The 17,489-nt window shown below is 38.4% G+C and overlaps 1 long non-coding RNA gene across 1 annotated transcript; it reads left to right on the top strand.

Annotated features, from left to right (window-relative positions):
• Positions 1–1,458: 1,458 nt before the first annotated feature.
• LOC144617053 (uncharacterized) lies at positions 1,459–16,039 on the top strand. The gene is made up of 3 exons (XR_013557049.2): positions 1,459–2,279; positions 15,459–15,508; positions 15,833–16,039. It is a non-coding gene; the product is annotated as an uncharacterized LOC144617053 (long non-coding RNA).
• The last annotated feature ends 1,450 nt before the right edge of the window (positions 16,040–17,489 follow it).

Raw genomic sequence — 17,489 nt, 5'->3', positions numbered from 1 at the left:
CGCAGCTGTTAATGTCTTGGCATAATCGTCCAGAGTAAATATCTCAGTGTCCAGCCAAAGCCAATGCTGGTCTCCAGGGTGGGTCTGAGATTTGACAAACACACCCACGCACACCATCCTAGAGCTTTCTAAAGGAGCAGGTTGTGTTTATTAACCACCTTGGAATTTAGGGTTTACTGAGGCACCAGCACACCTGAGCTACCAGGGTGAGAAGGAGCATTAATCTGACAGATAGCTTTTATAGATTTAGAATTCTAATTATCTTCACATCCAGGTATGTATTCTCACTTACTCATTACTAAGGACAGACGCTGGTGTGTTTATTCTTAAATCTGTACCCTATTTGAAATTGCTATGTACAGGAAGTAAGCACCAACATTAAATCATTATAACCCACATATCACGAGTTATGATAATTGCTTAAGTAAGTTATCTTTCACAAAATTATGGCCTTAAGGTCTCCTCCCATCAGTGAAAGTTGTACTGAAAACAAGTCTTTCATGAGTCCCTGACGGTCAGTAAGGTGGGGTTCTGGCAGACTGGGACAGGCAGGAAATTCCAGAGGCAAAAGCCTTCCTTGAGAAAAACACCCAGCTCCCAGTGCCCTGCACTTCAGAACTGGGAGCAGTGTGGTTGCTACTGAGCTCAGATAAGTATTGGTATGTCCAGGTATCTAAGGCGCAGAGAAAGGGAGAAGGGCCCTTAAAGCCTGAAGTCAGTACCTTGGATTGCACTTGCAAGCAGGTAACCTCTGCCCGGTGGAACACCTGTGAGAAGTGTTCCCTGTGGCTTGCACAATTTAGCAGCATGTGCATTTTTTATGTCCTGCAAACTGCAACCATATCCTTCTCTCCTCCCTGTCTATTTTTAATCACCTATAGCAGAGACTTATGGTGGAGATTAATTTGAGGGCTACATTTCCTAACAACAGCTGAAAGAAGCATAAAATAGAGGCAGACAACTCTCAATTTTTTACCTATGACACAACTAAGAACTGTGCCTGCATGTCCTTAGCCAAGACGGGATCAAAGTCTCTGGAGGCCAGAGCACTGAAACAATCGCAATGTGTCCCTTCTAAATATGCTTCAACATGGAAACATTAAACTAAGAAACACAGAATTTAAATATATAGAAACAATAGCTTTTCCCTAGATTTTCTGATTGCAAATGTGTGCTTATTGGATAGCTTGGCATTGCCTATGCCTGTGGTATCTGACATATGGGGTCCTCCTATCCTCAAACTCTTGGACCATCATTTTCCTGGAACCTTTATTACTCATTCCTGGCAAGGATGGTGTAAACCAACTCAGAGAATTATTAGCCTAGGGGAGGAGCACTGGGAGGATTGTCAGGACAGCAGCAACACAGAGGGATTGTGCAGCACAACAGGTCCCTCAATAGTGAGGAGGAATGTAGCAGAAAGGGATTAATTTAAGGCTTTTTCCTACAATTTGTGTTTATGAGGTGTATGGGGTTTTGGTTCTGAAATACTGATGAACTTAGGTGGACAAACTCCTTTTAACTATGTCCACATATAGGGCACCTGGCTAGCTAAGTCAGTAGAGCATGTGACTCTTGATCTTTAGGTCATGAGTTCAGGCCCCATATTGGGTGTAGAGATTACAAAAAAACAAACAAACAACAGCAGCAAGAAAAACTATGTCCACATAGTCACAGTATCCATTGGATTAAGAACTTGGTGATAAGAACATCATCAACAAATTTAAAAGATTTCATAAATCACTTAGTTTTACTCAGTAAGAAGTGGGTAACAGTTTTCTACCACAAGATGTTATAAAACAAGGCCCTATAGATATTTTAGACTGCTTTGCCGCCATGAACAACACTTGTCTCAGGGCTGAGGGTCATATTTTGCAAACCATTCTTGCAGTGGAAGAAAACTGACTAGGATAGAAAACTTGAATTCCAATTTCAGCTGTCACTTTTAAGCCTGGAGACCTCAGTTTCTTCGTCTGTAAGACAGGACAGTTATATCAGCCTTGTTTCAATAGATTACTGTGATGCTCAAAAGAATGGTATACGAAACACTCTGGAAACTATGGGAATGCGGGTGCCATTGGCTGATGAATGTCTTGCTCATGTTTTGCTTTTCTGCCACTGCAAACTTCCCCTCAGAATATCTCGTAACTCCTGTTTAGCTTTTTAATAATCTCCACTATGAATCTTTCCTTATAAACTCTACTTTCAGATGGCTCCAGTATGATATAATTTGGAAAGCACTGGTTCTAGTGTTGGACAAGCAGGGCTTGAGCTCTGACGTAGGTAGCATTTACTCACTAGCTGCATTGAATAATAATCTCCATTCACTCTAAACTTCAGTTTCCTCATCTATAATATGGGAAAATATTGGTCCTGAGGACAAAGCAAACAGGAAAATATTTTGCAAACTCTACAATATCTGATATATGTTCATTGTAATTTATGTCAACAACTACTTGGGAAATAAATAGGAGTTTTATCTCCGTATTGGGCAATAAGGTCTAAAGTGTCTTAGAAATACAAAACAAATTGTATCCGGGACTTTCAGAGCAACTTAGAACTAGATAAGATAGTAAACCTTGTTTTAATAGGCTACTAAATTTTATTTGTTTACAAGGGTGCATGAATTCTACAAATACCAGAAAATCTTTTGTTTCACATACTATGTTCCACATAGTATGAGAAATTAATGGGATAGGTGTTTTAGTTGACATTTGTTCTTTTTTCTAAATTCATTCTATTTCATCATGTCATTGTGTGTCCTTACTTGTGAGAAATACCACTCACCCTATTCTTGTTTTTTTTTTTTTTCTTTTACTATTGAAGTATAGTTGACAAACAATGTTACATTAGTTTTAGGTACACTGTATAGTGATTGAACAACTCTATACATTATGCTATGCTCATCATAATGATGGCTACTGTCTGTCACTCTACAACACTATTACAACACCATTGACTATATTCTCTGTGCTGTACTTTTTGTTCCTGTGACTTATTCATTTCATAACTGGAAGCCTGTACCACCCACTCCCCTTCACCTATTTACCAATACCCCCCCATCCCCTCCCCTCTGGCGACCATCAGTTTGTTCTCTGTACTTATGGATCTGTTTCTCCTTTTTTGTTTGTTCATTTGTTTTTTGGATTCCACATATGAGTGAAATCATATGGTATTTGTCTTTCTCTGACTTATTTCATTTAGCATAATGCCTTCTAGGTCCATCCATGTTGTAGTGAAATTTGTTCTTAGAAGCCCCAAGTTGGATTCAGCAAAAAATTGGTATTTGTTCAAATTCACTGATAATAATTATTTTAAGGATGTCTGCCTACTCAAGATGATAACAATGAACTGAAACACAAATATTGAGGTTTTGTTGATAGGTGATTTTCACTATATTTTTCCATGTTTGATGAAAAAATAATGGAATAGATATAGATTTTGAATCTAATGAGTTGGTTTTATATAGAAATTTCCCACTGGACCTAGACATTTAAATCTAAAAAAAAATAAATAAATATAAAAAAGTGTTAAGAAGTTTGTTTTAAGTGGAAATCATAAGGTTATTTCTGAGTTATCAATTTGTGATTTATATTCATCTCATTTTAAATGTAATTGTATTATCTGTTAAGTCTAATTGGGGTATCTGCATTTGGAGGGAGAGGAGGTATAAAACTCATTGCTAAATCTCAGGCCTACTTTAGGAGCTGGGCTAGTCTCTTTCTCTACCTGTCTTGGGGGATTGTTTTTATGGGAATCACCAATATTCTGTGAAAAAGAATTGGCCTCTTGGCCTCCAATTATATTTTTAACCAGACATTGAGTTGTTTCCTTTTATCTTCCTATTTTATTTGAATACTCTTAGCAGAGAAGGGTCATGCATTTAAATTCCTTGCTAACTAATATGTCTTCCTTTTTGCATTAAACACATTATGATTGCTTTATCCTGATATTTTAAAATTAATTATTTAAGTATTTTTCCCAAGTGTGACCGAGATCTGCTTGGTTTCACCCTTTCCTCATAAAAATTTATGTTTTTGAGATTTAGTAGAATTGGTGCTTTGTATACAATATATCCCACCACCCCGCCAGGCAATAATATCTTTTGTGTCCACAGGTGATCAATATTGTAAAAGTATTCCTTCTCGACCCTAACTTCAGATCGGCAGTAATAACATGCCTCTTCTGTATCTGTCGCTTTGAAACTTAATCCAGCACTGCCTTGGGCCCCAAAATGAAGGTTCCACCAACTTCACGATATCCCCGAATCCATTCCTGATTAGATGGCACATACTCCCCTATGTGAGTTTGGGAGTTTGGCTCTTTGCTCTGAGATAGATGTAAAAATTAATCTTCTTTGAACTGCATTTGCAATTATGATTTCCTTCAGGTTTTTGTAAATCTAAAGATGTGGTAATACTCCTTTCACAAACACTGATTTATTCCTTAGGCTGAGTTCTTCAGTTCTCTCCCTTGCACACTTGACTCACAACTGCCTGGTAACTGGGGAAGCTCCCATATGACTAGAACCTTTTGATGTAAAATTATAGTTTTAAAGAAAACTTTTCATTTTAACCTATGTCATACTTTTAGATAAATTACTGATGTTGAACTTTGCATGTTGAATAATTTTTAAGAAGTTCAGTGTCTCAACAGCTAACACTCTATTCCTTATCAAGGAACACTGCATTCCTCATACTGTGTGTGCCTTGTCTCATGTGATTGTCATAGAATCCTATGAGGGAGAAATAATGAATACCATTTTACAGATGGGGAGAGTGAGAGTCAGTAAGTTTGTGATATGCCCAAAGTCACAAACTGACAGAGCCAAAATTTCAACTCAAGTTCATCTCATCTTTAAAAAGTTCCTTCTATGCTGCTTCTTGAGGTTAATCAAAAGTACTGATGGGACTATAAGTTCCACTGAGAGTAGAAATCATATCCTACTTGTTCTTTAGTCCCTTATAATACCTAATATGTAGTACCTTACAAAGAGCAGCTTAGTATCTGTTCGCATAATAAATGGTTCCTAATTTTCTGCTTTTCACTTGCTGCTAATTTTCTGCTTTTCACTCCACTACTGTAGCTTGTGAAGCCATTCTCCACTTAGTCACCTTAAGGCAGGGTTGCAGGAAAGGAGTTGTGAGGGCGAAGAGGAAGACCCCAGATCTTGACAAATTCCAAATATGTTGTAGACTTTGACCTCTCACAATCCTTCTGTTTTGGACAACCTTTGAACTTCTCTAAACAACTCCTTAGGATGGTAGCTATCTCATACCCTATCTTTTCAATAAGATTTTCTGACTCTTAAAGCCTAAGGCTGGTTCTTGTTTTTTGTTAGCATTCATCCCACACCTGCAGTGCCTGGACTGAACCAAATCAGTTGTAGGCATTCAACGCAAGCTTGAATGCAGCTCATGTAAGGCCAGACCCTGACTCTGTTGCAGCAAAGGGAGTGATTTGCAGGAAGCGAGGTTCACACAGTCATCCAATCATTTCTTCACCAAATATTATATGTTTGATGTACAAGTCTGCGTTAGGCACTGGGGATACAGTGGAGAAAAACACAGAGTTCTACACTCCATAGAAACGATATGGTTTTACTATAGACCAAACAATGGTTGCTGTTTCCATTTCTACTCCAATACTAACTGCGTGTTGTTTTCCCTGTAGTAACTTAACATTTTCAGTTAGCCTCTCAGGTCCCTCATTTTCCAATTTATCAGTACTTTTCCCATCTCTCAATCTTATTAAAGATAACTTACTGATCATGTACCCAATTTGAGAATAGTTTTGGCCCACATTTTCTACTTCCTTCCTTACTGCTGGCCAAAGCTCATCTCCTTTTTATAAGGGGCTAGCACCTCTTGGCCAGTTTAAGTGGACATCATAATCCTAATAAGATAATTCAAGATGCTGTTGAAGCTGCCCTAGTTAGTACTGTTTTGTGAGTGCCCTCTATGGTCAGAGCCCTCGACCTAACTACCCTCCAAGAATTTTCAAATTATTGGTATCAACCCTTATGTACAAGTGACATCAAATATTAGCTGAAGAATTCCATGCTAATAGAGACATATTCCACTGGAAGGTTAAAATTATTGTAGCTTAGGCAGGTTTTCTGAAAAAGGTTCCTTTAAAGGAGATGGACCCAGCTGTGTTATAATGGAGAGCAGAATGGCCTAAGCTATAGTGTTGGATTATGAAAAGACCTAAAGCCTGGGCATAGAGACTTGAATTTCTAGTCCCAGCTACTTGGAAAGTGAACTTGGGCAGTTGAATTAAATTCCTTGCCCTCTGTTTCCCTATCTGTTCAGCTTTAGCACTATCACAAAACTTTACAGGTTGACCTCAATAGGCTCTGTTAGTTTTTAAAAACCCTCAAAAGGGGGTGCCTGGATGGCTCAGTCGGCTGAGTGTCCAACTTTGGTTCAGGTCATGATCTCATGGTTTGAGTTTGAGCCCTGCATGTGACTCTCTGCTGTCAGCCCAGAGCCTGCTTGGGATCCTCTGTCCCCCACCCCCTCTCTCTCTGCCCCTCCCTTGCTCGCACCCTCTCTCAAAAAAAAAAAAAAAAAAAAAAAATACAAATAAGTAAACATTAAAAAGAAAAACTTCAAAAAGCTTCATTTTTTAGCCTGTCCTCACTTGCTATTATTTCACACTTAACAGATGAATATTTCTTACTTCAGATATAAACATCTAAACTTTTTTTTAGCGTTTATTTATTTTTTGAGCGAGAGAGAGAGAAAGCGCATGTGTGAGGTGGGGGAGGCGGACAGAGAGAGGGGGACAGAGGATCCAAAGTGGGTTCTGCACTGACAGCAGAAAGCCTGATACAGGGCTCAAACTCATGAACATGAGATCATGACCTGACCTGGAATCAGATGCTTAACTGACTGAGCCACCCAGGGACCCCAACAGCATCTAAACTTTCAAAACAGAATGACTAAATAAGTAGTTTACTATATTATTGAAAATTTATTTGCTAAAAATAAGATTCTTCAGAAGGTCTGATTTTATCCCCCGGCAGATAATAGCAATATCTGGAGACATTTTTGGTTATTACAAGTTAGGGGTGCTGCAGGCATCTAGTATGTAGAGAACTGGGATACTACTAATCAATCTGCAACACACAGGACACTTCCCACAACAAAGTATCCAACAATAGCCAAGGTTGAGAAATTAGGCTAAAGGACAATCTTGTATAAACAAAGGACAAGTATATGCAAAGTTCATGCTCACTAAAAATTTAAAAACATTCATTTAAAATGTTTATTTTTTGAGAGAGAGAGCAAGCAGAAGAGGGGCTGCTGTCAGCACAGAGCCCAATTTGAGGCTCAAACCCATGAACCATGAGATCATGACCTGAGCTGAAGGCAGATGCTTAACCAACTGAGCCATGCAGGCACCCCCAAAAACATTTATTTAAAACAGCATGCCAAACTCTTTTTACCAAACTCTTAAAATGATTATTGACTCAGTAATTTCAATATAAGGGTATATCTTATGGAAACAATGTTAAATGTAGAGGGAAAAAATGGGCCAAAAGAAAGTGTCATTGCTTTACTAATGACAAGGAAAACTGAAAGCAATCAAAGGAGAATAGTTAAACCCATCTTGTTAAAGGAATATTATGTAGTTATTTTTAATGTTTGTTAGGACTTTGTAGTAACATGGAAAATGATTGGTTGCAACATAAACAGGAAAGGAGAAAATAACTGATAAAGTGTGATCACAAGCAAAATAAATCATTGCATGCACAGATGGAAGGAAATGTAAAACCCATCCATATAAACTGATTTGCAAAAGTTTTGATTGATACATTTCAAGCACACTATACAAGTCACATAAAATATACTTGGATATACCTTCATTATTGTATTCTGTGGTATATACCATCTATTTCTTTCACATATGTTAAGTTTTCCTGATTTAAAAGCCTCAAGACAGAGTTTACTTTTTATTTTCTTCATTATACTAAGGTCATACTTATCTGTTATATGAGACTATTAAACAATTGGGCATGCTCTCATGCACTATTAATAGGACTGTAAATTGATATAACCTCTCAGGAAGTTACCTTATTCGTGTACATACCCTTCAACACAGCAAGCCCACATTATCCCGGAGACACACTAACACATCAAAGCAAAGCAATAGGTACAAAGATATTCATTACATTTTAGCTTGAATAAGAAGAAAAATGGGTAGCAAACTAAGTGCCCAACAACAGAAAAATGGTAAAATAAATTATTCTATTTTACGTTAACTAGACACTTTATAAGCATGATATAATCACATAGTAACTGTTGTAATAAAAGTGATAAATGCCTTCCAAAAATCAGTGGGCACAAGATGAAGTAATATACACTCAGTTTTAGCAAATTCAAAAGCTAGTTCAACAACCTGTGGAAGTAGCAGAGTTTTTGAAACCTAGAGTTTATTTGTTGTAATCTATGTATTTATTTTGCTTAATGAAAAAATAAATATTCAGCACAATTTGGACAAGGAAGGAAGAGGCATAGTCTGCCTAGGTTAGCCTTGGGATGCCACTCAACCTCATCACAAGAATCATGAGATTAAACTTCATTTGTTTTAATCCCAACTGGTCATCATACTCCCTGGCCCACGTGAATTTTCCTATTCCTAGGAGTTTACTCTTCTCAAGACAACCCTGCCATCTCTAGGCAGATTCAATTATTCAATATTTCTTCCTCATAGTGCTTCCAAATTTACCTATTAATTTTCCTCATTTCTAATTCAAAAGCTTATTTCTTCTAAGCAATTCTCTTTTTTTTTAAGTTTATTTATTTATTTTGAGAGACACAGAGACAGGATGAATGGGGGAGGGGTAGAAAGAGAGGGAGAGAGAGAGAGAGAGAGAGAGAGAGAGAGAATCCCAAGCAGGCTCCACCCTGCCAGCTGCAGAGCCCAACACGGGGTTCGAACCCACAAACGGTGAGATCATGACCTGAGCTGAAACCAAGAGTCGGGTGCTTAGCCAACTGAGCCAGCCAGGCACCCCTCTTCTAAGCAATTCTTAAGTTGCGTACCAGGCATCCTGCTTACCCTCTTCTATTGAAAGAAAAAAATAAACCGTCAGGTCGGGCCATTCGAGACGAAAGTTTGGCAAGCCACAAGTACACCTTTCTTTCCCCAGGTATACTCCAATGATAATGACTAAATATCTAGCCACTAAGCCCTCCCTCTTCAGTATTCCTAACCTGTAATTCACACTCAGTCTTCCTTTTCATCACTCCTGATATCCTGATATCCCTACACCAGGTCCCTTTCAACTATCCATTTCTTACCTCATATTAACTTCTTAGGCAACATTCAACCATCTCAAATCCCCAAACCCGCCCTCTTAACCAACAGGAAAAACCAATCTCCTGCATGCCTGGAAGGTAAACACCACCTGACTTCAGCATTGTCAACTTTCTTCTTCACCACAAAGAACACCTTAGCGTTTCTCTACCTTTAGGATCTCCAAGATGATGCCACCTAGCTGCACACCTGATGCCGATTTCTCATGGTTCTTTCAGTACAGCCCTCTTTATTCTTGATCTTATTTCCTCTTGCATGGCTCCACCAGTTCAGATAATACCTGCACAGTCTGCTCTCTTACAATTACATTTAGGGGTCTACTATTTTCAAAACAAAATGGAAACTCTCCCTTGATTTTGCTTCACCTAAAGCTACTGTCTTCTTTCATTCTGTCTTGTATCATCAACACTTGTTTAACCAAAATTTTAAGTGACTATTCGTACATAATAACCTGATATGTAGCTCTGTAGTGGAACTTGATATTTTCTTAAAAATTTTTTAAATGTGGGGAGCCTGGGTGGCTCAGTCGGTTGAGCGTCCAACATTAAAAAAATAATAAATTTTTAAACGTTTATTTATTTTTGAGAGACCGAGAGAGACACAGCATGAGCAGGGGAGGGGCAGAGAGCAGAGAGAGAGGGAGACACAGAATCTGAAACAGGCTCCAAGCTCTGAGATGTCAGCACAGAGCCCGACGCGGGGCTCGAACTCACGGACCGTGAGATCATGACCAGAGCCGCAGTCGGACGCTCAACCGACTGAGCCACCCAGGTGCCCCGAGATACATATTTTTTTTAATGTTTATGTATTTTTGAGAAAGGGAAAGCATGTGTGAGTGGGGGAGGGACAGAGAGAGAGACTGAGGATCAAAGCAGTCTCTGTGCTGACAACAGCAAGCCCAGTGTGGGGCCACAACTCAGGTACCTTGAGATCTTATGACCTGAGCCAAAGTCAGATGTTTAACCGACTGAGCCAGCCAGGTTCCCCTTGAAATATCTTTTAAAAAACAAAATACAATCTCTGACTTAAAAGCTTACTCTATTCAGGGAGGCAAATACACAAGAACCTTTTTAGAAAAAACTGCCTCTGCTCGCTGTTTACACTTTCCCACCCTTTCCTCAATCAGATCTATCATCTCCTCAATCAAATTTCCACTTCCAATAAAATCAGTGATCTATCAGATCCTAAAGGTCAAGACTTCTCAGTTCTCATCCTCTTTGACTTTTCTCATTTTACAGGACATTAATGATTACAAACGTTTTCTCACATGCATGCTCAAAAGCTATTCTCACGATAACCCTGGGATGGAGATAACCCCCCACAACCCCAAACTCCTACCCCCATTTATCAGATTAGGTTCGGGAAGAGTGAGTTACCCAAGGTCACCCAGCATGGGTCCAGAGCCTGGACTTGATCTCATATTATCAGTTTCCAGAGCCTCCATGCTTCTCATTTCACCCCTCATTTCATGGCTGGCTAAAGACTGAGTGGATGTATCTATATTAATCCACTGCATGCATACAGAATGCAGAATGTCAGAAAACATTTGTCTTTCTCTGACCTAATCTGACAGCATTTCATGCAGCACTAGGCATGGAATTACTGCCCCAAAACTGTTGATGTCTAGGTTTCGACCCAAAATGTGTGTCGACCACGGGCACCTCAAGGGGGAAGATGGTGCCTCACTGTACTGAAATCCTATCCTCAGGATTCCTGTCAAAGAAGAACCTTCCACATGAACCAGCTTTATAATGAGGATTTTTTGGTGCTCACATAACCCAGCAGCTGAAATGCAGGTGGATTCCCCTTGTATATTTCACTACTAGAAGGTAATGTTTTAGTGAAGTTCCAATTTACAAATAACTTCCTTCATTCTAGTACTTTTGAGTCATCAAAGAAATTGGAGCATCTTAAATGCCCAAACTAAAGTCACTGTTGATAGCTCAACCTATACAATCTGTAGTCAATGGATTAATTCCTACCTAGTTATATTGTCATCCTTCTGAGACCTTATGATCCTGGTCTCATCTTAAAAATGCCTAAATCAATGCTTTATCACTTTTTTTCTTATACAAATCATGAACATAGACTATCTAGAATTTCTGCCTCATCTAATTTGCTTGCAGGTAACTTTTTTTTTCTTTTAACTGCCTACATCTGTTGTCCCAGGAAAATTGTTGTCTGATGAAGGTAGCTCTCTGCCTACTTTTTCTAAAGTAAGAGCTACAAACACATCTGGGTTTTTATCTTCTAAGCAATCTCTTACTTAGAGTGCTAATTGGTTCAGTCATTTACTTTTATTTGTTGCCACCCTACTTGAACTTTTTACTGCCATTGAAATGTTTTCTGAAACTTGCTGCTTATTGTCTTGCTCCAATATGTAATTTTTCCTTAATTTGGCTTGTTTACATTGCTTTCCTCCTCCTTCACAATTTCTTTGTAAATGGATATTTTTAAATCTCTTCCATATGTCTCTATAACTGGCCTAAGATCTCTGTCAGGCATTTACTTGCGTAAACTGCTGTCTTTTTCTTATTTCCTTGGAAAAATCCACCTTAATTTTGTTCTACTTTTTTGAAGTGCTCGTGATGAAATTGAATAAAATCTTTATGGTTGCAGTCAGTCAGCCACTCGCGGGGTCCCCATCACAGGGACAACACTAGGCTAAGCTGTCGACGGAAAAGCCAGGCAGAGGAGGAACCTTGAAAATAGAATGGAATGCAAGAGTTCTTAAATTGGGGGGAAAGTTAAAGTGTAACAGGGTGGATACAATATCTAAAAAATCAGAATTCAAAAATAAATATGTGAATATAGTATTCAAATATGAATGGACTCTGTGAATTTTTAAGGAATAAGCAGTGATGGGTGGGAGTCCTCAAAGAAGGTTCTTGGGAGTAATGGATTTTACCCACAGAAATGTTTGGGGTGTCAACAGTCCAGCGGGTGGTGGCCATATTCTAGTGTGAGGAAATGGCATAAAGATAATAACGAACAACTCACTCAAACAATATCTAATTTGGTGTTGGATGAATAGGAGAATCAAGAGGAAGCAAGGATACGTTTGCGAGTAGAGGAAGAGCAGGATGCGTATCATTTTTAATTTATGGAATGCTTCGCGTCATTTGGGTTCTGATCCTTGTCAGTTATGTGTGCTACATCCCCCAGTCTCTAGCTTGTCTTCTATCTTTTTTAAAAGATGGCTTGATGAGCAGAAGTTCTTAATTTTAGAGTAGTCAAGTTTATCAGTGATCTCCTTCGTGATTAGTACTTCTCTATCTTAAGAAATCCTTCTCCATTTTGAGGCTAGAAAGACTTTTCACCCATATTTTCTTCTAAAAGTTTTCAAGTTTAGCTTCTGACACTTGATTTCTTAGTCTGTCTTTAGGCAATGCTGGCAATCCACATGTGTTCCTAGCTCGGTTGATTCAATTGCCTTTCCTTTCCCCAGTGATCTACCACATCCCCTCAGACATGTACTAAAAGTCGCACAAGTCTGTTTCAAGCTCTCTGTTCTGTTCCTCTGGCAACAAAAAAGTAATAACCCTGACCACAGACACTTGTAAGTGCTGCTTTAATTACAACAACTTTACAACATTGGTATATTTGGGAACATATGACATCTATAAATCAGTTTATATACGGTAGGTAGGTAGGTAAGTAGTTGGATGAATGGGCCTTGAATGGACCAATATGAGAGTTTTCACGAACACAGGATTATGATCAATTTTGAGATCCAAATGTTGCCATGAGCAGGGAACAAATGGGATGCTACCAAGTACATTTTTTGGTAAGGTAAGTTTTTTTTTAATCAGGTATTATTTTAGATTATATCATTAATGACCTTGAGGAAGCAAAGTAAACACAAGAAATCTGTACCAGCTAAATCAAAATTAGACAATTCAATTATTAATTTTTAATAAATCACAGTTTTGAGAAAAACCTGTTACCTTATATCTCACATTGTTTGAGGGCATGAACTGTGTATACCCAGCACCTAAAATAACGTCTGGCAAATAGTAGCCTCTCAATACATATTTGAGGCATGAATGAATAAACAGGTGAAGGATTGAATGGTAGAGAGCATCATGGACAAACTATATGCTTTTAAATTTGAACCTTTAGTTCAACCAGTTTTACAGACTAAAATGCTTCAGTTAGGAAAAAATGTCTGCATATACAATTCCATGCACCCCATCAAACTATATTGCTTTCCAATTATCACGTAACTGTGTTAGCAGTCAGCAGCACCTATCCGCCGTCCAGCAGCACGGATGTGCTGTGCTAGGTCCTGGGAGGAGCTATGAAAGGAGACACAGGAGCCAAGCAGCCATGGCCCCTGTTGTTCTACTTTTCATTCAAGCTGAACATACAAAATGACCCAAAGAGAATACGTCAGAACACTTAGAGTAATAAGCGTAAATTAACTCTGTGCAAACTGGGTGCACTGGTGTTGAGGGAAACCAGGCAAAACAGCAGACTCCCCTTTGGCAGGTGAGAAGCACTGGAGCTTCCTTGACAGCTTCCTCCACTGTGGAAGGATTTACTATACTTCTTTTTTTTTTTTTTTTAATTTATTTATTTTGAGAGAGAGAGAGGGAGCATGTGCAGGAGCATGTGTGGGGAGGGGCAGAGAGAGAATCCCAAGCATGCTCTGTTAGCACAGAGCCCAAAGTGGGCTTGATCTCATCAACATGAGATCATGACCTGAGCCAAAACCAAGAGTCGGTTGCTCAACTGACTGAGCCACCCAGGTGCCCCTATAACTGACTGTTTTTCAAACTGTGGTCTCAGACCACTGGCAAGTTATGATTCACATTTATATAAATAGAAAACATATGTTATCTATATTTATCTATACATGATATACATCTCTATAGATCTTCAATTTTATCTAAAATTTATAGATAGATTTCTGGGGCACCTGGGTGGCTCAGTTGGTTAAGCGTACGACTTTGGCTTAGGTCATGATCTCATGGTTTGTGAGTCGAGCCTCTGCATCGGGCTTGCTGCTGTCAGCGCAGAGCCTGCTTCAGTTCCTCTCTCCCCCTCTCTCTCTGCCCTTCCCCTGCTCTCTCTCTCTCTTAAAAAAATTTTTAGATAGATTTCTTATAGATTTATTTACTATCTATATAAAATAGAAGAGAATAGTTTATAAAGTACAAGACAGAGTGCATGCATGGCATATACTAAAAATAGGAAATAGGTGTCAGCTTAGTAAACTTTTATTTGTTATTTTATATGGTTTTCCATGTGTAGACATGAGCTGGGCTGTTATGTAAACCGTATTTGGAGAGTCATCCAACATGTGTGAAAGCTTCAAACCATAGTAAACTGAGCAACAGAAGGGTCTGTGCAGCCCACTGTAAAGGTCAGTGCAAGAACGAGCACCCTTTCTGTCCGGTACACATACGGTGATGACTCCCCGAGGTCTGGCCCAAGCCACTCTTTGAGAGGCTCATACTTTGTTGCCTTGTCTTTCCCAGATTTGCAGCCAGGCAGTAATCTTTGTTTAAAAGAACTTTCCCCATTTCTTGTAACTACTTGCAGGGCTGGAAATTCTGGTGGCAGCTTCCCAGGTATTTATAGCCCTGACATCAATTTAGAAGTTGTCCCATCTTTCAAATCTACGTTCAGCTTACTCAACTTGCAGCCACTCTCCTCAGCAATAATGTAGGGACCCTGCTGCCCCTTCCTGTTCCATCATTCCCAGTCTAGCAGAGCGACACCAGGGCGAGACGGTAGACATGAGTGAATTTCATACTGTAATTTCCAGAAAGTGTCTGGTTTATTTTAACTACATGACGTAGAAGGAGTTTATATTCATTTAATGTAGTACATAGGCAATTATGCTTTCCTCTAAGAGTAAATCTGTAATTATTCTGTAACAACCGCCTTGAATCATTTCTTTTCTAGATAAGCTTTTTAAGTTTTGACACTGAAAAAATAACATTTGAACGAATGAAGTTGAAATTGTCAGCACTTTTCCTCTAATGCTTATTTGTTGAAAGTTCTTGAAACAATGAAAGATAAATCTTTGAGAAAACAAGATAAATGGATTCTATCTATGGAGACTGGTTGTGTTCATTTTTGTTTTGATTTGTTTTTTAGTATCTTTTTTTTTTTTTTTTCAGTGAAAGCAAAACAAGACAATCCAAGAACCAAGATAAGGTCAGTTTTACAGGTCGGTACTGAATACATCAAATGAGCACATAGTTAGCAGGTATCTCTGCCAAATGACGAACAACCTAGAAACGAATCAAAGAGTGAGAACACAGAAACAACAAAAAATGGTAGGCCAAAAGGTTAGAGACTGAGGGCCCAATTTTTACCATGGTCAAATATCTCCTGACTTCAATGAGAATTTTATGTACCACTAGATTTCATGTGCTCCCATGTGAGCAGAGTGCCAAAAGTAAATAGCACTGGGAATATGGTTCTTAACTATAGGCTAATAAACCTGAATAACTAGAATGTGCTTTTTAATTTTGTAATTTGTTCTTCATAGGTAGAAGTGAAAACCAGGCTTTTAAAATGACATTAAATTTATTTTCTCCAGGCCAAATGGATTCATTGCACTGAGAGAAATTTTAGAGGGTAAGGACAGACATCTTCCTAAGCATACATTCTATCCATACAAGACTGGTCCTGTTCTTTCCTTTGGTGGGTGAAACTTATGAGCATTCATACAGAAGGCATTTCATAATTCTTATTGCTTTCCATATTTACCAAACATCTCATTATTCCGTGACTTTCAAAGAGAGTGGCCCATGGAAGTCTTCCAGATTGCCCTTGGGATGACCTCAACGTACCAATATTTACAACAGTATCTACACTTTTATTTCCGGAGTAATTTAACCTGTTGGTGATCTCTCAATGGACATAGCCTCAGAAACTTTTGTTCTTCTAAGATACATAATAGACCCCTCTGAATTTGAGAAGTGTGGGTTGCCTAATAAAAATGTGAGTTTAATACTAAGTTAAGTAAGTTTGGTGAATTTGTTATTGGTACTAAATGTATAAATGCTAAAAAGAAAGGGGAAGAAAGGACAATCTTCCCTATGAGTGGTTTGTTGGTTTTGCAGATAGACTTCTCTTATGAAGTAGTTAAGAATTAAAATTGTATAACTTTATAAAATATGCCGAATCTCCCTTAGCAATTTGACCTTACACCTTTTTCTTTAAGCTTTTAAACTCCATGGTGAGGTTTTAGAGGAAACATAGAATATCCTCATTCTGGGTTTACCATTCCAGGTACATAAAGAGGTAAAGAAATGTAACACTTGACATAAAGAATTTGTGCGGTATTGCCACTGATTCTGGAAAGCACCATGACCTCTGCACACAAAATTTGTAGGGAAAATGAGCAGCGCCCACCAGTGGAGTTCTATAAATAAAATGGCAATGAACAGGGAGGATTGCATCTTGTCAATTAAGAGCCACTTAAGAATGGGTTCTTGACTTTCTTTAGAATGTTGTAAATCTTCCCCTTTTAGAGTGCAGGATTTTTATTTTTAAAGAAAACACACATCTGTGTTTATACCAGATGGTATGTAGACATTTCCTATTATTATCCATTCTTCTGTCCATTGCTACAGATGTTACAAGTATTTTCTACACTCTTCCCCTCTCTCAAGGCTAAAAACAGAACCTGGCATTAAACATAACAGTAAACGAAGAGGCAGAGAAAAGCTGAAATGAAAACCAGGTGCAATATGAGATTAACTTTGTTCTTCTACTACTTGGTCACCTCAACAAGACAATACAGGTGCAGTATAGCCAAAGCTATATATATATATATTTTTTTTTTTGCATAGATAACTCAGGAAGATAAATGAAACGTCTTTCCATAAATTGGACTTTATATGTTCTTGTATGTATAAAGAATTGCCCTTAAGTTAAAAACCCTCGCTGAAAACCTCTGCTCTCTTTGTCCAGTTCTGACTTCATTCTTTTTTGTAACTTAAGAGCTTTACTACCCTTGTAATGAACGAACGTTTGACTTATATTTTCTGAAGCTATGACATTCAATATTTAATTTAATGACATTATTTAGAGTCAAATACAAGGTGCACATGCTTTACCAGAGAATATACTGACAACATGCTGCCCAGAAATAAGCTTTAATAAAAGGACGCAATCTTGATCTAGTTAAATAATGGTTC

Source organism: Panthera onca, chromosome C1 (assembly GCF_046562875.1).
Source record: "Panthera onca isolate mPanOnc1 chromosome C1, mPanOnc1 haplotype 2, whole genome shotgun sequence".
NCBI classification, from domain to species: domain Eukaryota; kingdom Metazoa; phylum Chordata; class Mammalia; order Carnivora; family Felidae; genus Panthera; species Panthera onca.
This window is presented reverse-complemented; position numbering and strand designations above follow the sequence as displayed.